The sequence below is a fragment of the Tamandua tetradactyla genome, chromosome 9 (genome assembly GCF_023851605.1).
Source record: "Tamandua tetradactyla isolate mTamTet1 chromosome 9, mTamTet1.pri, whole genome shotgun sequence".
NCBI classification, from domain to species: domain Eukaryota; kingdom Metazoa; phylum Chordata; class Mammalia; order Pilosa; family Myrmecophagidae; genus Tamandua; species Tamandua tetradactyla.
In genome coordinates, this window is record NC_135335.1 from 66,239,890 (window position 1) to 66,260,434 (window position 20,545).

Genomic DNA, 20,545 nt, shown 5'->3' on the forward strand with positions numbered 1-20,545 from the left:
CCATTGATGCAAACATACCTAAAGTTTATTCTAACATTATATCACTTGTAAGTATAGAATAGTTGAGAGTGGTATGGTATGATATACTACACACAAGGATTTCACAAAGCACCACACATGGTTTGGTTCTCTTCCTCTTTTCTAAAGCTTGTGAGCTAAGAATGGCCTCTGCATTTTCAATTATTGGAAAACCACTAAGTAGAAACATGTCGGAAGCAGCACCGATATGAGTACCTTCACTTTTCCTGTCCCTTCAAGCCATGAGAGAAATGGAACCATGTCACCAAAGTGGGAGAAAAGAGGTTATGGAAAGAATTTCAAAGAGGAAAGTTTCAGCTAGCTTCTGACGAGAAATTAATATGCCCAGAATAGAAATTCACGTTCAGGAGACTTAAGCAATGCTCACAATCAATGTTTAGTGAAGCTAATTAAATGATTCCCCAGGACCTAAGCTTTATATAGAATGTGTATATACATATTGTAGTATAGGATTTGTAAACATTTGATTTTTTTTTTCAATGTGGCTTAGAGAATGGTACAATGGATCATAAGCTATGACACCAAGGTTTAATCTCTTCTCTCACACATTAGTACATCACACAACAATCTATTTCTAGGACGACAGTTCCATGGCACTGTGCTAGGTGCTGAGGATGCGAAGAAGAGTGAAGAATGGCTATTGACATTGGAAGTTTGCAGTCTAATGAACTAATGGAAATCCACATCCTTCAGAGCCTGTTTTCTTCTATTAAAATTGTAGGCACATGGACTTTGTGTGTATATGTGTGTGTGTGTTTTAAAAAGCCATCCTTTTAGTACAATTCAGATATTATATAACCATCACTACTATGTCTAGAACTTTTCATCATTCTAAACCGAAACTCTGGACCCATAACTTTCCTTCCCCACTGTCTGTCTCCTGTCCTTTCCCCTCATAATCTAATCCACTTTGTGACTCTCTGAATTTGCTTATTCTATCTATTTCATATAAGTGGAATCATAAAATCTTTGTTCTTTTGTGGCTGGCTTCTTTCACTTAGCATAATGTTTTCAGAGTTCATCCATGTTGTTGCATATATCAGAACTCCACTCCTTTTTATGGAGCTGAAAGGCTGAATAATATTTCATTGTAGGGATGTAAAATATTTTGTTTAGTCATTTATCTGTTGATGGACAATTGGGTTGTTCCACTCTTTGGCTATTGTACATAATGCTGCTATGAAAATTTGTGCACAAGTACCTGTTTGAATCTTTATTTTTAGTTTTTTTTTGAGTATATTCCTGAGAGGCATTTATTGAGATATATTCACACATATATCTATATATATATATGATCCCTCTATATACTGTATATCTATAGCCTAGAAACCATCTGAAGTATACAATCGCTGGCTCACAGTATCAGCACATAGGTGGAGGCATGGGATTTTAATAACACAACCACCACCACCACAATAATAACATTAGCCAAATTTAGTGGTGACCATGGGTCTTTGGAGGTAACTCTTCATATGGATTATCTCATTCAATCTCCAAATTAATCTGGTGAGGAAGACACTACCCACATCTTATAGATGGGGAAACCGAAGCTTAGAACAATCAGTTGACGTGACTAAAGTCAGACAATTGTAGGAATCAGAGATGAAGTTCACCCTTGGGCAATCTGAGTCTCCAGCCCGCACTTATCAATCCACTGCTCAGGATTCCTTTGATTAGGATCCTTTGATTCTCTGACCTTACTGTCACCCTGTGCCCATTTTCCCTACAGATCCTTTTTCCCACTTCTCTAACTGCTTTATGAATCTGAAGGTCAAATGACCTCAAAAAGTTGACTTTCATTTCAAACACTAACTCAAGGCTCTCTGGACAACATGTCCTAAGCAGCAGCTGTGACTTTTAGCCTGTGTTTCCTCTTATTTCTCTCAGAAACTGTCAAATGCCAGTACTTCCACTTGGGGACAAGATCCTACCATCTCTCAGTCATCATGGCTGTGTTCTAATAATTCTCCCTTCTCTCTCCTACTCATCAATTTTTCTCTCTACAAGATGATATCTACCAGAATATTTAGAGCCCATACTCCCTACAAGCTATCATACCATTTATGATTTATTTTACAACAAAAGTCTTCATAATGGTTGTCTATCCTACTGTCTCCAATTCTTCTCCATTTTAAATTATTTTATAGTAGCTTTGTTGAGATATACTCCACGTACCATATGTAGTAGTTAGATTCAGGGGTCAACTTGGCCAGGTGATAATGCCCAGTTCTGTTGTTGTGGACTTAAATCACCAGCATGTGAAATTGATCTATGGTGGATTACCTCTGTAGCTGGCTAAGGAAAGTGTCTTCGGCACTGAGTGATATTTAATTTAATTAGCTGGAGCCTTAAAAGAGAGAGGTCAGAAGAGAGCTCAGTAAGATACCTTGACTCTGAAGAAAGACTGATGGCATTCTGGGTTTCTCTGTCACATGGGAAGGCACATGGTGAACATCTGCTGTCCTTTTCTCCTGGCTTTTGCTTTTAAATGCTTCCTCAGCTCCTGTTTTCTGTAGCTTTCTGGGTTTCTTCTCTTAACTTAGCATCTCCAGACACCTGTCTTGGCTTCATCTCTCTGCTCTCTGTTGGCACTTTGTGTTGTTCTGAGCTCTTTCTCTGTTTTCTGCCTTTTATTCTCTTCATAGAGGACTCCAGTGTTCTAGTTTGCTAGCTGCTGGAATGCAATATACCAGAAACAGAACGGCTTTTAAAAAGGTGGAATTTAATAATTTGCTAGTTTACAGTTCTAAGGCTGAGAAAATGTCCCAATTAAACACGTCTATGGAAATGTCCAATCACAGGTATTCAGGGAAAGGTACGGGCCGATGAAGTTCAGGGTCTCTCTCTCAAGTGAGAAGGCACATGGCGAACACAGTCAGGGTTTCTCTCTCAGCTGGAAGGGTACATGGCAATCAGAGCCTCATCTGCTAGCTTTCACTCCTGGCTTCCTGTTTCATGAAGGTCCCTGGGAGGCGTTTTCTTTCTTCATGTCCAAAGGTCGCTGGCTGGTGGACTCTGCTTCATGGTGCTACAGTATTCTCTGCTTTCTCTGAATCTCCCTTTCCTAAAAATGTTTTCTCTTTTATAGAACTTCAGAAACTAATCAAGACCCACCCTAATGGGTGGAGACATGTTGTCACCTAATCCAGTTTAACAACCACTCTTGATTTGGTTGCATCTCCAGGGAGATGATCTAATTGCATACAGTATTGAATAGGGATTATTCTGTCTTTATGAAATGGGATTTTGATTAAAACATCGCTTTTCTAGGGGACATACATCCTTTCAAACCAGCACATCCAGTAAAAAGAATTAAGACACATCTTAAATTGGGTGGGTCACATCTCCATTGGAAACAATCTAATCAAGTGGTCCCACCCAAAAATAGGTCTGCACCCACAAGATTGTTTTAGAAGAACATGGTATTTCTAGGGTAATTAACAGTTTTAAACCAGCGCATTTGGTATGGAGTAAAAGCTAACTGATAGCAGATGATCATGTCTTTAATTTACTACTTAGCCTAGTAAGATTTAAAATTCTCTCAATGCATTGGTTCATATGTAATTTATCTTGTTTTATACCACATTTGTGGTAGTTTAACTTTTTAAGTGTTGTATCTCCCAAACCTCATAGATGGAGGCAGCTTTTGTTGTTGATGTTGTTGTTTTACATTATTATTAGGACCCATATCTGATTACAAAAAGACTTGAATTTTTAAGGGCCTAAAACACAGGAACTACAAAAGAAGTGAACACTTGAAATGCTCAAATCCTGAGCAGGCATTGTGATAGCTGGTTTCTTGTCTTTTAACCTCCACAAACACCAAAAATGGAGAAAATTCAAAGCCACAGAAAAGAAGAAAAATGCTTTAACTCATAAACCCTCACTACTACCTTTCAAAGTATGGTACCTCAGAAGATTAAGCAGTTCAAAATTAAGGGCAGTTTTCTTTCATCCATCTAAACAGAAATTATTTTGAACATTTTCGCTGCTCTGTTAGGCAGTGGTAAAAAGGGAGAACTTTAGGGTATTATTTCTGAAGCCCATGTGAATGTGAGAAGTATCTTTCTATTATATAACTGTAATGATAGACATGAGTCACTCATTTAAAAATTTTTCTGAATTCACAGTAAATGAGTGACTTGAGAAATCAGAGGTGCATGTTCCAAATGCCATGGGCAAAAACATTTAGGAATAATAACCTTTAAAAAAATTCATTTTTAAACATCTGATGTGCAGAAAAACTCATTCTAACCTTAATCATGGCTTCACAAAGTGCAACCACTTCCCAAGGGGTTCTTTTCACTGGAAAAGCTCTCCCCACCTTATGAAATCATGGTATCTGCTCATAAAGTCTGCTTTCTATTTTCCTCAAACCTGGAGGCAAAAATGAAAAGTATGTCACTCTTTTCTTCTGAACTTTAAAAGCAATTTATTTTGGCCAATATGGAGAATATTTCCACATAGACAGTATTAATCTTCTCATCATAAAACAATATGAAGTGAAATGCACTTTGAAATGCCAACCCAAAATCCAGTTTCCCAAGAAACACATGGAGGACTCTCTATAATCTATTTCATATTAACATGGGGACCAACAATAACTGCATGTGTGCATGCATGCATGTGAGTGTGTGTGTGTGTGTGAGAGACAGACCTTTTAAAAAATATCCCAAAGCCCCCCATTGGAAGAACAAGATTTCACACTGCCATTTTAATGAGAGAACTAAACAAAATCTTACTGTGAGTTAGGGACAAGGTCCATGGAGTTATAGAAGTATAAACTATCAGATTAGCAAACCAATTTATGAGATGCTGTTTTTTCATCATTTTCATTCTTTAAGTGAATGTTCTTCTACCCCTTATTTTAAATTGTCCCTTTCTTTTGTATGTACGAATTATGGCTAATAACCAATAACTAAAACCTGATACCCAGGAATTCAATGGCTTTATAAGCCCCTCCAGGGGAGTAAGATTACTTTAACAAACAACTGTGAGTGCAGCTTTTATTACACATCTGCATGGACATAAAGTGAGAATTGTTTTCAGTTTATGTGTATTTGTGACCTTTGGTTGGTGCCAAATGCCTATGGTCAGTATACTTAAAATACCACTTTAAGTAATGAGCAACCATTGTTGCACTAAATATTAATTTTTTGCAGGTTGGAGGAGTTACAATAAACAGATACTGGAATGCTTCTTACAGGGCCTGAGGCATAACCCAATGATCTTGTGCCATTCTTTCTTCAATATACGCATTCTCCCAAACTTAATCACCCAGTCCCATGAGCACAGAGGTCAAAGGCCACCCCTCACTATGATCAATGCAGATTGCACGTCTGCCTCTGCTCTGGATGACTGTACTTCTATTTGCAGGTTTTGAAAAGCAATTAAGGCAATTCTAGGAGGGAGGCTTTTGAAAAAGTAAATCAGCAGGGAGTAAATGCTACTGACCTCATTACTCATTTGGGAAGGTTTTCTACAACAAGTTTCTTTCTTCTGGGCTCCTGGGACCTCCATAGCTTCTGCTTGGGTGGGATCCACCACTCTAACACTACTTTTTGATCCACTGCATTTCCCATGTTTTAATCTATCTAATTTATCTAACCACATGACCATATAAACATCTATGAAGTCATCCCTGACTGCAAGTTCAAGAATGAAGTATGCAGTTGCATTTTTTAGCAAAGTTTTATTGAGTGCTTACCGTGTGAAAGGCTTGGTCCAGGGTCCTGAGTGCAAATTGGGAGGTTTGCCTTTGCTGCACTGAGCCTAAACCCCTTGTGCTGGTTTGAAAATATTATCTTCTCCAGAAAACCCATGTTTTAATCCTGATTCAATCTTGTGGAGGCAGGCATTTCTTTTAACCCTGATTTAATAATGTAGATTGGAATCTTTTGATAGATTATCTCCATGGAGATGAGACACTCCCAATTGTGGATTTTTCACCTCGGATTATATGGAGATATGACTGCACCCATTCCAGGTGGGTCTTAGTTAGATTATTAGAGTCTTTAAAAGGGGAAGCATTTTGTAGAAACTCCAGAAAGGACAGAATCTACAGAAGAGAAAGAAATGACAGAAATGACAGAAGCCTTGGGTCAACAGAAATTTCACAGCAGAGCTGACATAGATGCAGACACATGCAGAATAGAACCACAGACGTTTGGAGATGCTTGGAGCCCAGCAGATGTTGCCATGAGATATTAAGCAAGCCAGAGCCTGGGGAGAGCCAAGGGAAGCCAAGAGATGAAAGCCAGCCCTGGAGAAGCAAAGTGAGGAACCACCACAAGAACAGAGGCTGAAGGCAATGGAACCCAGAAGCAAGGGACCAGTGTACCTTTCCAGCTGACAGAGGTGTTGCAGATGCATTGGCCTTCCATGAAGTAAGGTATCTTTCCCTGAATGCCTTAGTTTAGATACTTTCACTCCCTTAGAACTGTAAACTTGTAACTTATTAAACTCTCCTTTTTAAAAAGCCCTTCCAGTTCTGGTATATTGCATTCCAGCAACTTGCAAATTAACACATCCCTTTAATACGGATTGTGTTTGCACAGACATACAGATGCAGGTCTCCAGGAGCTTCTACACTCAACTTGGCTCACCCTGAGTTAAAAAGCTCCAATTCTGAAGATGAAAATTAAATATGTTAGAGATGCCCTTGGTGCAAATATATTCAAACTTGATATTGCAGACTTGGTAACACAAAACACACACCAGCATGGGGTGCTGGCGCCCATTGTACAGGGCATCACCTCCAGTCCAGGAAATGGAATCCTTCTCCTGTCTCAGCCTGCCAAATAGCTTCAGTTTACTGTGAGGCATTTTCTAAAGTTCAGCAGGCACGTAGAATTGTTTTTGAGCCAGTTGAGTCAGACGTATCACCTACTTCAGTCTTTTGTGACTTTCTAGATGTTTGTAATCATTACAGTAGATAAAAGTTAACTAGGGAAATATGTTGATTGCACTAGGATGATTGGGATTTAACATTGATTTCCAACTATAGCCTTCTTTTTTCAGAACTTTGGATAGGTTAAAAGATTTCTTAAATGTCCATTCATCTGGAAGAAAAGCATGAATTTCCTTCTTAAGCAGACTCATCAGTATTACAAAACAGGGCAATTACAGGCCAGCCACAACCTCATCTAATTTATGGATGTTTGACTCAAGACCAACTCAATCATATAAACTGGCAGTGGAGATGGGGATGAGGGGGTGGCTGGGGCAGGGCAGGATGGAGTATAGCAGATTCCAGTCCTTTACTGCCGTCTTGGGTAAAACACCATTGTTTCTTAATTGAAAGCACCCCGTTTTTTTTTTTTTTTGTTTTTTTTTACCTAGAGCTACATTTTCCAAATTGTGCTCAGGCCTTCATTAGATGGAGTAACCAGCTGACCTGTATATTAATTTACTAGCTGCTGGAATACGATATACCAGAACTGGAATGGCTTTTAAAAAGGGCAATGTAATAAGTTATAAGTTTACAGTTCCAAGGAAGTGAAAGTGTCCAAATTAACACACACACAAGAGGTTACCTTCACTTGAAAAGGCCGATGGGTCAGGAACACCTCTGTCAGCTGGGTAGTCATGTGGCTGGCATCTGCTGGTCCCTTGCTCCTGGGTACCATTTCTTTCAGCCTCTGTTCCTGTGGGGGTTCCTCACTTTACTTCTCCAGGATTGTCTTTCATCTTTTGGCTTATCTTGGCTCTCTCCAGGTTCTGGCTTGCTTAATGTCTCATGATGCCATCTGCTGGACTCCAGGCATCTCCAAATATCCATGTCTCTGTTTTCCACATCTCCACATCTGTGTCAGCTCTGCTGTGAAATTTCTGTTGGCTCGAGGCTTCTGTCGTTTCTGCTAGCTCTGAGACTTCTCCCCAAAATATTTACTCTTCTAAAGGATCCCAGTAAACCAATCAAGACCCACCTTGAATGGGTGGAGTCATATCTCCTTTAATCCAAAATTCATACCCACAATTGGGTACATCACATCTCCTTGGTGATAATCTAATCAAAAGATTCCAATCTACATTATCAAATCAGGATTAAATGAAATGGCTGTCTCCATAAAATGGAATTAGGATTAAAACATGGCTTTTCTGGGATACATAATACTTTCAAACCAGCACACCTGGTTTGGGGGTTCGATGGGGGAGACTGTCCCACTTTTAGCACTGAAAGTCTTGCCTCTTGGAAAACCCATCAGTCCTGGACAAACCAGCATGGTTTGACATTCTCCCTTTAACCCTAAGAGTAAAACACAGCACAAAAATGGCTTTGTGGTCAAAGAATTTTAGAAACTGCTTTGTCCTTTATTTACCACATAGAGATATAAAAGGCACATAAACATACTGAAAAATTTAATGAGTTCTTGACAAAAAAAGACATTAAAACTCACTGTTTCTCCAATGTTTTTGATCATAAAACCCTATGGTAACACCTCTTAACACTGCAGAACATAACTTAGAGAATGTTCTTGTGCTTCCTTTCTTTTTTATTGTTTAGTAATAAATGTATTTTTTTTTTTTTTTATTAACGGAAAGAAAAAAAAAAGAAATTAACACAACATTTAGAAATCATACCATTCTACATATGCACTCAGTAATTCTTAACATCATCACATAGATGCATGATCATTGTTTCTTAGTACATTTGCATCGGTTTAGAGGAACTAGCAACACAACAGAAAAAGATATAAAATGTTAATATAAAGAAAAGAAATAAAAGTAGTAGTAATAGTAAAAAACAACAACAACAAACAAACCAACAAGCAAACAAAAACAAAAAAAAACCCTATAGCTCAGATGCAGCTTCATTCAGTATTTTAACATGATTACTTTACAATTAGGTATTATTGTGCTGTCCATTTTTGAGTTTTTGTATCTAGTCCTGTTGCACAGTCTGTATCCCTTCAGCTTCAATTACCCCTTGTCTTACCCTGTTTCTAACTCCTGCTGAACTCTGTTACCAATGACATATTTCAAGTTTATTCTCGAATGTCCGTTCACATCAGTGGGACCATACAGTATTTGTCCTTTAGTTTTTGGCTGGATTCACTCAGCATAATATTCTCTAGGTCCATCCATGTTATTACATGGTTCATAAGTTTATCTTGTCTTAAAGCTGCATAATATTCCATCGTATGTATATACCACAGTTTGTTTAGCCACTCTTCTGTTGATGGAGATTTTGGCTGTTTCCATCTCTTTGCAATTGTAAATAACGCTGCTATAAACATTGGTGTGCAAATGTCAGTTTGTGTCTTTGCCCTTAAGTCCTTTGAGTAGATACCTAGCAATGGTATTGCTGGGTCGTATGGCAATTCTATATTCAGTTTTTTGAGGAACCGCCAAACTGCCTTCCACAGTGGTTGCACCCTTTGACATTCCCACCAACAGTGGATAAGTGTGCCTCTTTCTCCGCATCCTCTCCAGCACTTGTCATTTTCTGTTTTGTTGATAATGGCCATTCTGGTGGGTGTGAGATGATATCTCATTGTGGTTTTGATTTGCATTTCTCTAATGGCCAGGGACATTGAGCATTTCTTCATGTGCCTCTTGGCCATCCGTATTTCTTCTTCTGGTAGGTGTCTGTTTAAGTCTTTTTCTCATTTTGTAATTGGGTTGGCTGTCTTTTTGTTGTTGAGTTGAACAATCTCTTTATAAATTCTGGATACTAGACCTTTATCTGATATGTCGTTTCCAAATATTGTCTCCCATTGTGTAGGCTGTCTTTCTACTTTCTTGATGAAGTTCTCTGATGCACAAAAGTGTTTAATTTTGAGGAGCTCCCATTTATTTATTTCCTTCTTCAGTGTTCTTGCTTTAGGTTTAAGGTCCATAAAACCACCTCCAGTTGTAAGATCCATAAGATATCTCCCAACATTTTCCTCTAACTGTTTTATGGTCTTAGACCTAATGTTTAGATCTTTGATCCATTTTGAGTTAACTTTTGTATAGGGTGTGAGAGATGGGTCTTCTTTCATTCTTTTGCATATGGATATCCAGTTCTCTAGGCACCATTTATTGAAGAGACTGTTCTGTCCCAGGTGAGTTGGCTTGACTGCCTTATCAAAGATCAAATGTCCATAGATGAGAGGGTCTATATCTGAGCACTCTATTCGATTCCATTGGTCGATATATCTATCTTTATGCCAATACCATGCTGTTTTGACCACTGTGGCTTCATAATATGCCTTAAAGTCAGGCAGCGCGAGACCTCCAGCTTCGTTTTTTTTCCTCAAGATGTTTTTAGCAATTCGGGGTACCCTGCCCTTCCAGATAAATTTGCTTATTGGTTTTTCTATTTCTGAAAAATAAGTTGTTGGGATTTTGATTGGTATTGCATTGAATCTGTAAATCAATTTAGGTAGGATTGACATCTTAACTATATTTAGTCTTCCAATCCATGAAAACGGTATGCCCTTCCATCTATTTAGGTCTTCTGTGATTTCTTTTAACAGTTTTTTGTAGTTTTCTTTATACAGGTTTTTTGTCTCTTTGGTTAAATTTATTCCTAGGTATTTTATTCTTTTAGTTGCGATTGTAAATGGGATTCGTTTCTTGATTTCCGCCTCAGCTTGTTCATTACTAGTGTATAGAAAAGCTACAGATTTTTGAATGTTGATCTTGTAGCCTGCTACTTTGCTGTACTCATTTATTAGCTCTAGTAATTTTGTTGTGGATTTTTCTGGGTTTTCTACATATAGTATCATATCGTCTGCAAACAGTGATAGTTTTACTTCTTCCTTTCCAATTTTGATGCCTTGTATTTCTTTTTCTTGCCTAATTGCTCTGGCTAGAACTTCCAACACAATGTTGAATAATAGTGGTGATAGTGGACATCCTTGTCTTGTTCCTGATCTTAGGGGGAAAGTTTTCAATTTTTCCCTATTGAGAATGATATTAGCTGTGGGTTTTTCATATATTCCCTCTATCATTTTAAGGAAGTTCCCTTGTATTCCTATCTTTTGAAGTGTTTTCAGCAGGAAAGGATGTTGAATCTTGTCAAATGCCTTCTCTGCATCAATTGAGATGATCATGTGATTTTTCTGCTTTGATTTGTTGATATGGTGTATTACATTAATTGATTTTCTTATGTTGAACCATCCTTGCATACCTGGGATGAATCCTACTTGGTCATGATGTATAATTCTTTTAATGTGTTGTTGGATACGATTTGCTAGAATTTTATTGAGGATTTTTGCATCTGTATTCATTAGAGAGATTGGTCTGTAGTTTTCTTTTTTTGTAATATCTTTGCCTGGTTTTGGTATGAGGGTGATGTTGGCTTTATAGAATGAATTAGGTAGTTTTCCCTCCACTTCGATTATGTTGAAGAGTTTGAGGAGAGTAGGTACTAATTCTTTCTGGAATGTTTGATAGAATTCACATGTGAAGCCGTCTGGTCCTGGACTTTTCTTTTTAGGGAGCTTTTGAATAACTAATTCAATCTCTTTACTTGTGATTGGTTTGTTGAGGTCGTCTATTTCTTCTTGAGTCAAAGTTGGTTGTTCATGTCTTTCCAGGAACCTGTCCATTTCTTCTAAATTGTTGTATTTATTAGCGTAAAGTTGTTCATAGTATCCTGTTATTACCTCCTTTATTTCTGTGAGGTCAGTAGTTATGTCTCCTCTTTCATTTCTAATCTTATTTATTTGCATCCTCTCTCTTCTTCTTTTTGTCAATCTTGCTAAGGGCCCACCAATCTTGTTGATTTTCTCATAGAACCAACTTCTGGTCTTATTGATTTTCTCTATTGTTTTCATGTTTTCAATTTCATTTATTTCTGCTCTAATCTTTGTTATTTCTTTCCTTTTGCTTGCCTTGGGATTAGTTTGCTGTTCTTTCTCCAGTTCTTCCAAGTGGACAGTTAATTCCTGCATTTTTGCCTTTTCTTCTTTTCTGATAAAGGCATTTAGGGCAATAAATTTCCCTCTTAACACTGCCTTTGCTGTGTCTCATAAGTTTTGATATGTTGTGTCTTCATTTTCATTTGCCTCTAGGTATTTACTAATTTCTCTTGCAATTTCTTCTTTGACCCACTTGTTGTTTAAGAGTGTGTTGTTGAGCCTCCATGTATTTATGAATTTTCTGGCACTCCGCCTATTATTGATTTCCAACTTCATTCCTTTATGATCCGAGAAAGTGTTGTGTATGATTTCAATCTTTTTAAATTTGTTAAGACTTGCTTTGTGACCCAGCATATGGTCTATCTTTGAGAATGATCCATGAGCACTTGAAAAAAAGGTGTATCCTGCTGTTGTGGGATGTAATGTCCTATAAATGTCTGTTAAGTCAAGTTCATTTATAGTAATATTCAGGTTCTCTATTTCTTTATTGATCCTCTGTGTAGATGTTCTGTCCATTGATGAGAGTGGTGAATTGAAGTCTCCAACTATTATGGTATATGTGTCTATTTCCCTTTCAGTGTTTGCAGTGTATTCCTCACGTATTTTGGGGCATTCTGGTTCGGTGCGTAAATATTTATGATTGTTATGTCTTCTTGCTTAATTGTTCCTTTTAATAGTATATAGTGTCCTTCTTTGTCTCTTTTAACTGTTTTACATTTGAAGTCTAATTTGTTGGATATTAGTATAGCCACTCCTGCTCTTTTCTGGTTGTTGTTTGCATGAAATATCTTTTCCCAACCTTTCACTTTCAACCTATATTTATCTTTGGTTCTAAGATGTGTTTCCTGTAGACAGCATATAGAAGGATCCTGTTTTTTAATCCATTCTGCCAGTCTATGTCTTTTAATTGGGGAATTCAGTCCATTGACATTTAGAGTTATTACTGTTTGGATAATATTTTCCTCTACCATTTTGCCTTTTGTATTATATATATCATATCTGACTTTCCTTCTTTCTACACTTTTCTCCATGTCTCTCTCTTCTGTCTTTTTGTATCTGACTCTAGTGCTTCCTTTAGTATTTCTTGCAGAGCTGGTCTCTTGGTCACGAATTCTCTTAGTGACTTTTTGTCTGAGAATGTTTTAATTTCTCCCTCATTTTTGAAGGACAATTTTGCTGGATATAGGAGTCTTGGCTGGCAGTTTTTCTCTTTTAGTAACTTAAATATATCATCCCACTGTCTTCTAGCTTCCATGGTTTCTGCTGAGAAATCTACACATAGTCTTATTGGGTTTCCCTTGTATGTGATGGATTGTTTTTCTCTCGCTGCCTTCAAGATCCTCTCTTTCTCTTTGACCTCTGACATTCTAACTAGTAAGTGTCTTGGGGAACGCCTATTTGTGTCTAATCTCTTTGGGGTGCGCTGCACTTCTTGGATCTGTAATTTTAGGTCTTTCATAAGAGTTGGGAAATTTTCAGTGATAATTTCTTCCATTAGTTTTTCTCCTCCTTTTCCCTTCTCTTCTCCTTCTGGGATACCCACTACACGTATATTTGTACGGTTCACATTGACCTTGAGTTCCCTGATACCTTGTTCAAATTTTTCCATTCTTTTCTGGATAGTTTCTGTTTCTTTTTGGAATTCAGATGTTTCATCCTCCAAATCACTAATTCTATCTTCTGTTTCTTTAAATCTGTCATTGTAGGTATCCATTGTTTTTTCCATCTTTTCTACTTTATCTTTCACTTCCATAAGTTCTGTGATTTGTTTTTTCAGTTTTTCTATTTCTTCTTTATGTTCAGCCCATGTCTTCTTCATGTCCTCCCTCAATTTATCGATTTCGTTTTTGAAGAGGTTTTCCATTTCTGTTCGTATATTCAGCATTAGTTGTTTCAGCTCCTGTATCTCATTTGAACTATTGGTTTCTTCGTTTGACTGGGCCATATGTTCAATTTTCTGAGCGTGATCCGTTATCTTCTGCTGGCGTCTGGGCATTTAGTCAGATTTCCCCAGGTGTTCGACCCCACAGGTTGAAAGATTTTTCTGTGCAATCTCTGGGTTCTGTTCTTCCTATCCTGCCCAGTAGGTGGCGCTCGTGGCACACGCCTGTCTGTGGGTTCCACCAGCGAAAGTTGCTGTGGGTCCCTCAACTCTGGAAAACTCTCGCCGTAGGGGAGGTTCGGCAGCCGAAGCGTCTTGGAAGAATGCCAGCCGGCCCGGGGTTCCAAACGCGGGGAGGGTCGCCGGTCATCGCAGCACAGGAGAGCGTCCGGCCAAATTAGCCAGTCGGCCCGGGGCACCAAGCGTGGCGGGAGGGCGCCAGCTGTCGCAGCCCGGGAGAGTGCACTGTTCCCAGCCGACGGGGGAGTCACGTGTTTGGAAGGGATCCCCCGGTCACTGTTCTCCGCAGTCTGGGGATTTCCGACCCAATTATCTCAGTTGTTCCGGGGGGCCTCGTGTGGTGGGGGCACCAGCCGCCGCGGCCTAAGGGGACCGCCTGTCCAATTCTACCAGCTGGCCGGGAAGGTGGAAGGGAGGGACTCCGGTCGCTTGCCGTCCCACCCAGGAAAGCCCGTGCCCCTTGGTGATCTCACCGGAGCTGGTTCTCCCAGATAGTCAGCCGTTCCAGGATGGGGTACGCTGTCCCTTTGATCTCCCTCGTGGCTCCGGGTGATGTTTTCTTATTAAGAAAATTTCTGCTTTCCAGAAGCAACTACTGAGCTTCCCAGATCTACTGCAAGAGTAAGAGAGAAATACATTTCTGATATCCAAAGTTCTAACAAAAGAACATGATTTTCTTTTTTAACAAGGTGCTTGAGTACAGTTAAAGTTATCTAGAATCATATTTGGGTTGAGTAGACCTCTTTGGTTTGGTCTAGGAATCTTCTCCCTGTGAGACCTTTAGCTCCTTGAGGAGCAAAAACTGGACCTACTGGGGTCTGGCACAGTGATTGGCACATAGCCATCATTAAAAAGTATTTTGACTGAACCGAGCTAACCTTTATTTACCCTCTTCTTTCCATGGAAAATAATGGGTTTGAATCACAAACATTCATAACATGATCTGTGTGAAAATTGAAGGCTACCTGCATTTATATTTGAAGGTTGCCTGTGATTAAAAGATTTTAAGAGCCTGTATTCTTGAATTTAAACATCACTTTAAATTCTCCCTCAAAAGAGTTCTATTTGAGATGATAAAGTCTTCTGAAAGTACATGCACAATCTCTCAGAATGTCAGAATTTCACAATATGGTTCATGCTCAAAAAATGGCAGCCAAGGTTACTTTATTAGTTGGAAAGCATTTCAGCAGTCAGCTACCTGGCTAATAAATCAAGTTTCAAGAAGATAAAGTGATTATCCCCATAGATAGCAAGATGGGTGCCAAAGCCTAGGTTACCTAAGTCTTAATCTAATGTACCCTCATCAGACTTTATCTCAGTGCTTTTTCATATATCTCTTCTGAGAAAATACAACGTGAGGACTCAATTCCAAATGGCTAAGCACAAGTTCTTTTCCCTCCACCTTTCAATACCTGGTGAATGCCATTATATTTGCTGCAATACATTTCAATGTGGCAGCATCGGATTGGGCTTCCAAGAGGCTTACTTTTTTTTTTTTAATTTTTTAAATTGTACAATATAACATATATACAAAGCAAAGGATTAAAAAAATAATAGTTTTCAAAGCACTCTTCAACAAGTAGTTACAGGTCGGTTCCCAGAGTTTGTCATGTGTTACCAGATTTTTTCCTTCTAGCTGCTCCAGAACATTGTAGGCTAGAAAGAATTAATATTTTTTTTTATCATCACAATTGACTTTTTTCCTTTTTTTTGTGAAAAATAACATATATGCAAAAAAGCAATAAATTTCAAAGCACAACACAACAATTAGTTGTAGAACACATATCAGAGCTTGGTGTGGGTTAAAATTCCACAATTTTAGGTTTTTACTTTTAGTTGCTTTAAGATAATGGAGACTGAAAGACATATCAATACAATAATTCAGCAATCATACTCATTTGTTAAATTCTACCTTCTCTGTATAACTCCACTATCACCTTTGATCTTTCTCCCATCCTTTAGGGGTATTTGGAATATGCCCATTCTAACTTTTTCATATTGGAAGGTACTGTCAATAATATGGGGTAAGGAGATGGAACTAGCTGATGTTCTGGAGAGGTTGGCCCCTCTGCATTTTTGGACTTATACGGTCCAGGGAGCCATTTAGAGGTTGTAGGCTTCTGGAAAGTTATGCTAGTGCATGGAACGTTTGTAGAATTTTATATATTGCCCTAGGTGTTCTTCAGAGTTGGCTGGAGTGGTTTTGGTTGGGTTCTGAAGCCTCACTTTTTCAAGAGCCATACTTTTTGTGGCTCCTCAGGACTCTGAGTTGGAGATGAAATAAGGGATGTTTATTGGTATTCTTGGGGTTATCACCTGTAGAAGAGATGGGGAAGGAAGCAGGATCAGACAGAAGGAGAGGTTGTGTTGTAATACAGTCTCAAGGGAGACCTGAGACACCCCACAGTAGCTCTGAAGCTGGGGTGGCCCTTCAAAATTGTCTAGTCTTAGACCTGGAGATTTGGCCTTTATACCTCCTCATGTAGATCAGTCACTGATGTAGGCATTCCAGGAAGATATGTGACCTCCAGTGAAGAAGCTCCTTTCTGCCTTGCATTTCCCACAGGGTAATGTAGACATATCGAGGGTTTTGGGCCTGCCGACTACCAGCAGCTGGGATAATGAGCCTTCAGCTTGGACAGGGAATCTGGGTTTAGGATTATAGCCTCAACACAGCACTTTTTCTATCTTTCTAGGACTCTAGCTTACTTCTGAGTGGAAGAGTTTAAGATCAAGCTGTTCTGCACTAACATCTGTAATGCCTCAAAGAACATGGACTGAAATGTAGAAGTTGCTACACAGCTTTGAAATGAAGCCTGGGAAGATAAAAATAATCCTTCTAATGTCAACCTGCTGGATGTTAATTCTGTTTATGTTCATAGAAACTGGTGGTAAAAATAGAGGCCTGTATTTTAAAAAGGAAAAGAAAGAAGTAAATGTGTAATGGTACAGGCGTGACCACTTTTAATTGATTGCTTTTATTTTGCATATTTTTACACAATCTCTGTGCACCCATTATTTTAGACGTTTAGGTATTTCATAGTGGAAGTATAAAGTTTAACCCTCTGCATGCCACAAATGGCTCTGCTGTTGAAAGAGTTCTCAGAGCCCTTATTGGAGGCAGCAGGGAATAGTGGCTGCAGTAACATGGTTTCTAGAACCAGACTGCCTGGCTCAAATTCTCCGATTCCACCACACATGGGCTGTGTGATAGCGTGCCTCAGGTTCTCAGGATCATGCTGGAAATGACCTCAGCTGGTGTTTGGAAATTTTCACTCCAAGGCACTGCTCAAAATGTGCAACCACTGATTAATTTTCCTCCCTTTAACTCATATCCTTCTGTGTTTCATCCTCTTTAGTTCATGCTGAACTTTTGATTGTGCCTTCTGGAACCTCCTGTCCTATCCATTGTAAACAATTTCCCTATATACTCAATCCATCGTAGATTGTCCTTTGTCCCCCCATAATGACACCATTTTCCTTGACTCAGGCTATCTCCAGTGGGAGCTGCTCTTTCTCCTACAGTTTACATATCCGGAATCTAGAAGGGGAGGTTGACATTCTCTGCAGTCCCTTTGTTGTGCCTAGACATTATTCTATTCCCTTTACATAAAACTCTTCTTTGTTTTGGTCGTACCATCTACCTAATCAGGTCCCTATACCCCGGGGATCACTGACATCTACTGACCTTCTCTTCTCTCCTCTGCCTTATTGAAGGCCTTGGTCCTTAGTTTATGGTCTCCTTCTCTCTGGGTCACCCTCTATGACATCGACGGTCAATTTGATTTCCATTGAAGGAAACCCCAAACACGGTGGCCTCTAAGGCTTCTTTTTTTATTTTTTTTAACTTTTTTTATTAATTAAAAATAATTAACAAGCAAAACATTAAGATATCATTCCATTCTACATGTACAATCAGTAATTCTTTTTATTATCACATAGTTGCATATTCATCATTTCTTAGAACATTTGCATCGATTTAGAAAAAGAAATAAAAAGACAATAGAAAAATAAATAAAACGATAACAGAGAAAAAAAAAGATTATACATACCATACCCCTTACCCCTCGCTTTCATTTACCATTAGCATTTCAAACTAAATTTATTTTAATATTTGTTCCCCCTATTATTTATTTTTATTCCATATGTTCTACTCTTCTGCTGGTATAGTAGCTAAAAGGAGCATCAAACACAAGGTTTTCACATTCACAGAGTCTCATTGTGAAAGCTATATCATTGTTCAATCATCATCAAGATACATGACTACTGGAACACAGCTCTACATTTTCAGGCAGTTCCCTCCAGCCTCTCCGTTACATCTTGAACAACAATGTGATATCTACTTAATGCATAAGAATAACCTCCAGGATAACCTCTCAACTCTGTTTGGAATCTCTCAGCCATTGACACTTAGTCTCATTTCACTCTTCCTCCTTTGGTCGAGAAGGTTCTCTCAGTCTCTTGATGTTAATTCTCAGTTCATTCTAGGGTTTTTCTCAGTCCCTTGATGCTGAGTCTCAGCTCATTCCAGGATCTCTGTCCCATGTTGCCAGGAAGGTCCACATTCCTGGGAGTCTCTGTGTCGGGGAGGGTGGTGAGACTGCTTGTCATGTTGGCTGGAGAAAGAGGCCACATCTGAGCAACAAAAGAGGCTCTCTTGGGGGTGACTCTTAGGCCTAAATTTTAAGTAGACTTGACCTATTCTTTGTGGGGTTAAGTTTCATATGAACAAACCCCAGGACTGGGGGCTCAGCCTATAGCTTTGGTTGTCCACACTGCTTGTGAGAATATCAAGAATTCAACTTGGGGAAGTTGAATTTCTCCCCACTCTCATCATTCCCTAAAGGGGGCTTTGCAAATACTTTTCCAGTCACTGATCAAATCATTCTGGGATTCATCGGGGGATCACTCTGGACAAACCAACAAAATCTCATGTTCTACCTGAGATTCCAAGTACTTATGACATTCAATCAAACTATCTACATGAGTTATATTAGGAAATGCTCTAGTCAAAATATAAATTTTGTAACAAATAAACATTTTTTGCTTTAGTCTCACACATAAGGTGACATTTTAAAGTATTGATTATCATCTATTTTCAGCACCCTGCAATAATGACATTCCTTTGTTCTTCCTCATGCAAAAACATTTTTAAAATTTGTACATTGTACATTTCACTATTATTATACACTCTAGGCATTCCTAGATTATACCATCTCGATCTTTGCCATCGATCTTTCTTTCTGATTTCATTTATGTCCCCAGCCCTCCTCCCTCTATCATTCTCACATGCAGCTTCATTCAGTGTTTCAACATAATTACATTACAGTTAGGTAGTACTGTGCTGTCCATTTCTGAGTTTTTATATTCAGTCCTGTTGCACAATCTGTATCCCTTCAGCTCCAATTACCCAATATCTCACCCTATTTCTATCTTCTGATGGTCTCTGTTACCAAGGAAATATTCCAAGTTTATTCACTAATGTCAGTTCATATCAGTGAGATCATACAGTATTTGTCCTTTTGTTTCTGGCTAATCATACTCAGCATAATGTCCTTAAGGTCCATTCATTTTGTTACATACCTCATAACTTTTTCTGTCTTACAGCTGCATAATATTCCATCTTATGTAAATGTCATAGATTGTTTAGTCAACTGTCTGTTGATGGACATTTTGGCTGTTTCCATCTCTTGGTAATTGTTAATAATGCTGCTATAAACATTGGTGTGTAAATGTCCATTTGTGTCCTTGGCCTCATGTCCTTTGAGTAGAGACAGCATATAGATGGGTCCTGTTTTTTAATCCATTCTGTCAGACTATGTCTTTTGATTGGAGAGTTTAATCCATTAACATTCAGTGTTATTACTGCATGGGTAGTACTTTCTTCTACTATTTTGCCTTCTGGATTTTATATGTCATATTTAATTTTCTTTCTTTTTACCTTTACTCATAGTCTTCCTTTCTACACTCTTCTCCACACCTCTCTCTTCTGTCTTCGTATCTGTCTCTAGTGTTCCCTTTAGTATTTCTTGCAGAGCTGGTCTCTTGATCACAAATTCTCTCAGTGATTTTTTGTCTGAAAATGTTTTAATTTCTCCCTCATTTTTGAAGGACAGTTTTGCTGGATATAGAATTCTTGGTTGGCAGTTTTTCTCTTTTAATAATTTAAATATATTATCTCACTGTCTTCTCACCCCCATGGTTTCTGCTAAGAGATCTGCGCATAGTCTTATTGGGGTTCCCTTGTATGTGATGGATTGCTTTTCTCTTGCTGCTTTCAAGATCCTTTCTTTTTCTTTGACCTTTGACATTCTGATTATTAAATGTCTTGGAGTATGTCTATTTGGATCTATTCTCTTTGGGGTACGCTGCACTTCTTGGATCTGTAATTTTAAGTCTCTCATAAGAGTTGGGAAATTTTCAGTGATAATTTCTTCCATTAGTTTCTCTCCTCCTTTTCCCTTCTCTTCTCCTTCTGGGACACCCACAACATGCATGTTCGTGTGCTTCATATTGTCATTCAATTCCCTGA